The 7,181-nt window shown below is 58.3% G+C and overlaps 2 long non-coding RNA genes across 8 annotated transcripts; one reads left to right on the top strand and one right to left on the bottom strand.

Moving 5' to 3' along the window:
• The first annotated feature begins 256 nt into the window (after positions 1 to 256).
• On the top strand, positions 257 to 6,461 carry LOC102398630. 7 transcript variants are annotated; one of them, XR_006639621.1, is made up of 6 exons: positions 257 to 396; positions 507 to 652; positions 747 to 840; positions 3,385 to 3,531; positions 3,967 to 4,060; positions 4,579 to 4,685. It is a non-coding gene; the product is annotated as an uncharacterized LOC102398630 (long non-coding RNA). The 7 variants fall into 7 exon arrangements; XR_006639623.1 differs by having other exon boundaries at positions 3,357 to 3,531; XR_006639624.1 differs by having other exon boundaries at positions 733 to 840.
• Positions 4,207 to 6,110, bottom strand: LOC112587315. Its single transcript, XR_003111795.3, has 3 exons — positions 5,972 to 6,110; positions 5,072 to 5,192; positions 4,207 to 4,617 (listed from the first exon to the last, which is right to left on the bottom strand). It is a non-coding gene; the product is annotated as an uncharacterized LOC112587315 (long non-coding RNA).
• Positions 6,462 to 7,181: the final 720 nt, after the last annotated feature.

The following is a 7,181-nucleotide window of genomic DNA, read 5'->3' as shown; positions in this document are numbered from 1 at the left end:
AGTCTGAAAGCTAATATTTGGGTTGTCCTCATCTCGTCCCTGGCCTAGTTCTACGCTTAAAAGAAAAGAGGGGGCTTTACGGAATTTGATGCTGATTGAGCAAACGCTCCTGTCCTTGGGTCATTTCGCTGAAGGGGCAGCTGCCTGCAGCTGTAATAAGAGCTACACTGGACGCCTCCACCGAGGGAGCAGGGGGCCCCGTGTGGCACCTGCTGCGGTCCCCAGGTGTCACGTGGCTGCCCCAGAGGGGAGGAACAGGACGGCCCCGACGTCACCCCTCAGTCCCTTCCCCTGGGACGGGACAGGTCCTCTTGCAGCTCAGGAGGGCCCCGGATTTGAGCCCGTGGCTTCTGGGTGTCTGAGCGCGTGCACTTTTCTGCTCTCGGCTGCTACCAGGTGTGGAAATGAAGTTTTCCAGTTGTTGTAGAGAGAAGACAATTCTGACTCCATGTTGGAACTGTTTGTTTGACTCGCTGACCATCGCTTTTGTTATTATAATCACACAGAGCGGCCTGCCTCGGAGGACCCTGCCCCTCCCTGACTGTTAACTACAGTGCCTCTGTTCAGAACCCTGCCCACCTGTAGATGGCAGGAGGGACGAAATTAGCACATCCCCCGCCTGAGGCTTGCCGTTCTAGGAGATGTCTGCTAGGTTACTGGTCTTTTTACTTTGCTTCCTCACCTCCCCCCATGTCTGACCTGTAAAGATCCCGGCGTCCAGCCCCTGATAAGATGGTTCTTTCCAGGCGCTAGCCTCGTCTTCTCTGTCAGCTGGCTTTCCAGATCGAGTCGGTTTCCTTGCCTCAACACCTCATCCCGGATTCACAGGCCTGTTGTGTGGTGAGCAGAGTGGAACACAGTGACTTTGGGGTGGGGAGGGGGACAGGACCAAGGGGAGGTGGCCCTCACGGGAGCCCCTGCCCGTCTCTGCGCTGCTCCCCGCCCTGGCCCAGCCTCGCCTCCACCCTCCTGCAGGCGCTGCAGGGACCTCTGGGGACTCCGGGTGGTGCTCCTGGGGTTCAGGCAGACACAGGCGGGCAAGGGCTCTGCTCACGTTCCAGCAGAAGAAGCAGGCGGGGAAGGAGACAGAGAGGACCAGAGAGAGAGACAGACAGGGAGAGACAGACAGAGAGAGACAAGGAGAAGGAGAGACAGAGAGAGAGACAGGGAGACAGAGACAGGGAGAGAGAGACAGAGAGAGAGACAGGGAGAGAGAGAGACAGGGAGAGAGAGACAGGGAGAGAGAGAGAGGGAGACAGAGAGGAGCAGAGAGAGAGACAAGAAGAGAGAGACAGACAGAGACAGAGATGGGGGAGAGACAGAGAGGAACAGAGACACAGGCGGGGAGGGTGAATCAGCATGCTTATGCCCAGTGCCAGGAGGGCGAGGCAGGCGATGAGAGAGGGAGAGAATGAGGACAGGCTGGGTTGGGGAGGGCAGCCTCCGACGGGACCATCAGAGAAAGTGCCTCTGAGACTCTGAGGCCTGAATCCTGGACGGCAGCACTGGGCAGGGTATCCGGCAGAGGAGACAGTGTGCAGACCAGGCTTCTTTTGGGAGTGGGGTGGTCGGGCCAGGGGGGTGTCGCCCAGCACAGGGGCGCTGTGCGAGCTGGTGGCTCAGCCCCTGGCACCCGCCCTGGGGCCTCCTCCAGGGAGCCCACCCTGACCAGCTGTGAGCCCAGCTCCTGACAGCTCCGTGAGACCAGCCGGCGCCATCAGGCTTCCAAGTGTGCTCACCCAGCACTCGCCACCCCAGACCCGCATGGTCTTGTTTCTACCCAGGGGGCTCAGAGCCAGGGTGCACGGGACTGTGTCCCCTCAAACCCACATGGTGAACCCTCACCCCCGCTGTGATGGCATTTGAAGGGGGCCTTCGGGAAGCGGGTAGGCTTCGATGTGGTCACGTGGAGAGAGTGCTTGCAGGATGAAGGGCCCAGGGCCTTCGTGAACCAGGAAAAGGGTCCCCCCCAGGCACGAGTGTGTGGGGCCCCTCTGGTGGACCCGCGGCCTCCTGAACTGTCTGCAGAATTCTGTCTCACCAGCGGGGCTGATCAAGCCGGGAGGAAGGATCCTCCGGACACCCTCCGCACGTCTTAAGGACTCAGCCTTGTTAGGGCCGCAGGGCCGCCCGCGGAGGGCTTACAGGGCAGGGCTGGGGGCCCGGAGCCCCTGCAGTTCTGGGCTTCTGTCTCTCTCTCTCCCAGGTCCCAGGCGCTGGACATTCAGGGGCGCGGGTGCTGGCAGGACCCAGTGGGTCACGAGCAACACGCTCCCGGCTTTGTCTGTGCTCTTGGGCCCTGCGGGGGGAGGGTTTCCAGGACTTGAACGCGACTCCATCAAGCTGGCCCGGAGGACACCCCAGCCTGAGCCGCAGGCCAAGGCATCATCACACGGTGACCTGTCCTGATGAGCTGGGGCCCCAGACGAGGGGTTCTGCCACAGTGGGGAGGGAAGAGGTGCAGGGATTGCAGGTGGAGATGAGGCGATCCTGCAAGGTGGGGTGCCAGAGGCCGAGACACAGACCCAGGAGCAAACGGGCACAGAGTCCCAGACAGCTGGGACGTGTGTGAGGGGAGAGGACATGGGAGTCGGCCGGGGAGGCCGCCTGGACTCTGCAAGCAGCCTGGGGAGGAGAGGCTGGGGTATGTTGTCTCTGGCCATGTGGCTTCCACGCCAGCTCTCTCGGAAGTTCTGCAAGGTACCTACTATTCTATGATAATTCCCTTTCCGCTTAAACTTGCTGAAGAGGGTTCTTGTGTCTGTAACTAAGACTCCCAACCAATATTCTACAACGGTGCCGTCCAGTGGAACTTTCTGCCTTCACAGAAATGTTCTAGAGTCTGAGCTCTCCAGCTCGGGAGCCCTGGCCTCGGTCAGCCACAGGGTTCTTGATATGTGGCCCGTGTGGCCACAGAACGGAATTTCAAATTTTATTTAACTTCTCTGGTGGCGCAGTTGTAGAGAATCTGCCTGCCAATGCAGGAGACGTAAGTTCGATCCCTGGGTTGGAAAGAGCACCCGGGGAAACAAATGGCAGCCCACTCAAGTGTTCTTGCTGGAGAATCCCAGGGACAGAGGAGTCTGGTGGGCTGCAGTCCATGGGGTCGCAGAGAGTCAGGCATGACTTGGTAACTAAACAGCAACAACAAAGCCATCCACATTTAAGTAGCCGACTGTGGCTGGAGGCACCCTCCTGGAGGGCACCGCACTATGATATGAATTAAGGTGGGGCGCGCCTCAGGATTAGCTGAGATCTCAGTGGCCAAGGTCATGGGGCTCAGGGACGAGACGGGCGAGCCGGGCTTCCTCCAGGAGGACCAGGGCGGTGGCAGGTTTCCCTTCAACACACTTTAGGGATCTGAGCACAACGGTCTGCTGACAGAACCATACGCCGCAGCGCGGACGGTGGGTGTGGCGGGCAGCGCTGCAGAGGAAGTCCAGGTGGGAGGTCAGAGCACTGCCCAGGTGAGCAGAGCGACGCCCAGGAAGGTGCCCAGGTGAGCAGAGCGACGCCCAGGAAGGTGCCCAAGTGAGCAGAGCGACGTCCAGGAAGGGAAGGAAGGGAAGCCCAGGGTCTAGAGGTGACCTAGCAGAACAGGAGGTGGATGACGCTGGCAGGGCCGGGGAGAGGCCCTGGAATGAGGGATACCCGGACGGATCCTTGGGAGGTGGTGCAGGTCACAGGGCTTCAGTTTCAGCTGAGTTAGGGAGTTGGGCAGGAGCCGCCAGGCTGGGAGGCTGAGAGGCGCGCAGGAGGCTCAGGGCTGATGGACCCGGGGAGGCTTGTCAGGGAGCCCTGTGGCAACGAGCAGCCCACAGGGGCCGGCCGCCTGGGGGTCAGGGCTGGCCTGGGCTGAGTTTGGAGCTTGGAGGCCCGGTGGTACTGCGCGTCTCCGACAGGGCCGGTCCACCGAACCACAGCGGTGCTTGAGAAATACAGGCGTGTTGTCTGAACCTTTTTCAGGGGTTACCTGAGTCGTTTGCACCACCGAAGACCTATTCTGAAATGAAATTTTTCTTACGGACCTGTTACAAGGAAGGCTTTGTCTAATACTTGGGTAACTTTTCTGCTCCTTTACCAGGGTGTTTTAATTAATTAATTAAGCCACGATTTGTGGCTTTTGGGATCTTAGTTCCCTAAGAAGGAATCAAACCTGAGTCCTAGTCACCAGCCCACCAGGGAATTCCCTACAAGAGTTTTTTAATGTCTTGTTTTATTTTTTAATGTATTTTTTAATGGGAGGAAAGTTGCTTTACAGTGTTATGTTGGCTTCTGCCGTACAGCGATGCGGATCAGTGAAGTGTCATGTTCAGATGGTCAGTCGTGTCCGACTGCGACCCCGTGAACTGCAGCCCACCAGGCTCCTCCCGGCCATGGGGTTCTCCGGGCAAGAATGCTGGAGTGGGGTGCCATTTAAGGAGAGATTCTGTGTGTGAGAGCTATGCTAACATGAAATAGAGAACTGAAAGGACCCTGACCTTTGGCCCTGTGTAGGTTTATGGTCAGGGTCAGGGTTAGGGTGTGTCCATGAGCTTCTGCGTCATGAGCGTCCCAGAGCTTGTGCAATGTTGACAGACGCCCAGCTCTGCGCAGATCTCGGGTCGGCAGCTCGTGCTGGGGCACAAGGAGCAGAAGTAGCATCTGGGACAGCTGCCCTCCCCGCAACACGTCCCCCCATAAGGCAAGCCTGTGATCTGGGAGGGGGGTGCAGGGGGCGGAAGTGACCCTGTCAACTCCTGTAGGACCCACACTGCCCTCTGGTGGCACGTTCTGAGAATTGCAAACTCGCGGGAAGCCCTTACTCTGCGCGGGCCTGAGGGGCTGGCTGGGGTGGGGTGGGAGTAGCTGTAGTGAAGCCCTGGGAAGAGGAAATGAGCTCATGCAGTCCTTCCTGCCACGCAGTCCCCTCCCTGCTCTGCAGTTCCTCCCCCCCGCCCCGCAGGGCCCCCCTTCCCTGGCCCTCCAGCTCTTCCAGAGCATCTTCTCCGTGAGACCCTCTCCCTCTCTGTCTGAACTTGCCCTCCACTGCCCCCTTGGCCTCCCTGTGTCCCCCCACAGCATTCGGTACCCTGTGATGGTCACATCCTTTGTGTGATTTGCTTGTTTCTTCTGTTTCCTCTCTCATCAGGAAGAAAGCTGTTGGAGGGCAGAGTTCTGCTGGCATCTCTGGGGCCTGGTGAGGAGCTGGTCTGAAGAAACGTTTCTGTGAGCAGACTGAGCATCTCTCCATCTGTCCTGGGGAGAACCTTCCTGACCGCGCCTCAGGGCACCCCCTTTCCTACTGGACTTCCCCTGCCGTGCACCCCTCTTCCAGCGTCTCCATCAGCCCTCAGGAGACCGAGACCCCGCCCCGGGGTCACCAGGGCCACTCTGCCTCCTCCTCATTTCACAGGGGGTCCTAGAAGGCTTTGTTGGAGGAAAGGGAAGTCTGAAGCCACTCGAGCTTTCTGGGGACGTGAGAACCCGTGTCCCAGCCCCGTGGACTGTGGCCCGGGAACCTGCGCCCTGTGGACCACAGTCTGGGGACCCACGTCCCGACCCTGGGGACCGCAGTCTGGGCCCTGCTGACCTCTGGCCTCCTTTGGTCCAACACATCAGGGACAGTCGCTCGTCTGGTGGCCGTGAGGCCAACATTGACTATTTCATCATTAACCTTCTCAAGGGCTTAGACTTTATGCTTCCACTGTGGTTCCTGTCAGTCTTTTGGATCAAGTCCCACGTGATTCCGGGTTTCTCTGGATGTTTTCTAGGTCTCACTGGGGATCTTGTGTGACTAGGCCAGAGAGTGTTGTTAGCAAAAATCTTAGGCTCTGAAAATGTGTTTTAAATTTATGTGCAGAGCCTAACTCTGGTCTTAATTTCTCTTAAAAAAAAATCTTTTCTTCAGTCTGAGCATCTACCTTTTCAACTGCTATTTATGACTAAAAACAAAACCTGATCGATCCGGTCTCCAAGTCCATAGGTTTACCTGATAAAGAAGCAGAGGTCTGCAGGCCTTGACGTGTCCATGTGATCAAAGTTTCCAACTTCACAGTCCATCCCTCAGCCCCGAGCAGAGCCCAGGAGCCCCGAGCAGAGCCCAGGAGCCCTGAGGTCAGGGTCAGGGGCTGAGCTGACTTCCCATTCCCCCAGGAAAGAAACCCTGCATGATAAGATTTGTGGGAAACACTGAAATCACGGAACTCAAGGCCAGCAGGGCTGCTTCTGAGCTGAGACCACGCCTACAATTTGGAAACCGTGACTCTCTTGCCTAAGCTCAGGTGCAATGAAAACAGATTGAAAATTGTTTCTCTGCCAAATGTTTATGTGATGGTTTTCCTCATCATTGTAAAGTGACAAACACACACCCGAACTGGACACGTGTCACGCAGGAGGGCTGTTGATTTAGATCCTGAATTAGAGCGGGTGTTGGGAAATCAACTAAATAAAACTCCAAAGTCACCGGCTGGACACTGAAAGGTTGATGAGATCTGTGTCTGAGAGGATCTGGCACATCTTAAGGCCTCGGCTTTGAATCCCCTCCGGAATGAAAGCGCAGCTCCCCTGTCTGCGGAGCTGGCCTCCCCACGGCCGCTGCGGTGCTGTGCTGTTACTGGTTTACGTTCCTGTTGCAGTTTGTTCCTCTCCTGCTGGAAGCTCGGCTTCACGGGAGGCAGGCCCTGCCCTGTGGCTCAGAACCTCTCAGGACCGCGATGGGCATGCGGTCCCAGCTCAGGAGATGTGCTCTGACTCAGCGACTCTGCATGGGGGACCACGTGTTGAGTCCACATGTCCGTGCATCAGTGATGAGATGACCGCCACTGTGTCAAAGCACGGACAAGCAGAGGGAGCTGGGGCGGGTGCCCTCCCGGGAAGGGAGGCGCCCTCATCCGGCGTCCGGCCTGGGAAGCCGAGACCAGGGGCGGGGCTGCGGCCTGCCAGCCACCTGAGCGGCAGAGCTGGACCCCCCACGCCCGGCGTCTGACCTGGGATCCCAGGTCACGCGCTGCCTGGTTTCTGGCCTCGTCCACAAGTGGGACTCATCACCTGGGAGGTCTCAGAGCGGATGAATGCCAGGATCTGCTGGGGCCCAGAACTGGGTGACCCTGGTGTGCCCTGGAAACTGGGGGGCTAGGCCCAACTCTCCCTCACCCACTCGGGTCCCAGGGTCTTGGGAAGCAGATACACCTACTGGCCAG

The sequence above is a fragment of the Bubalus bubalis genome, chromosome 10 (genome assembly GCF_019923935.1).
Source record: "Bubalus bubalis isolate 160015118507 breed Murrah chromosome 10, NDDB_SH_1, whole genome shotgun sequence".
NCBI lineage: Eukaryota > Metazoa > Chordata > Mammalia > Artiodactyla > Bovidae > Bubalus > Bubalus bubalis.
This window is presented reverse-complemented; position numbering and strand designations above follow the sequence as displayed.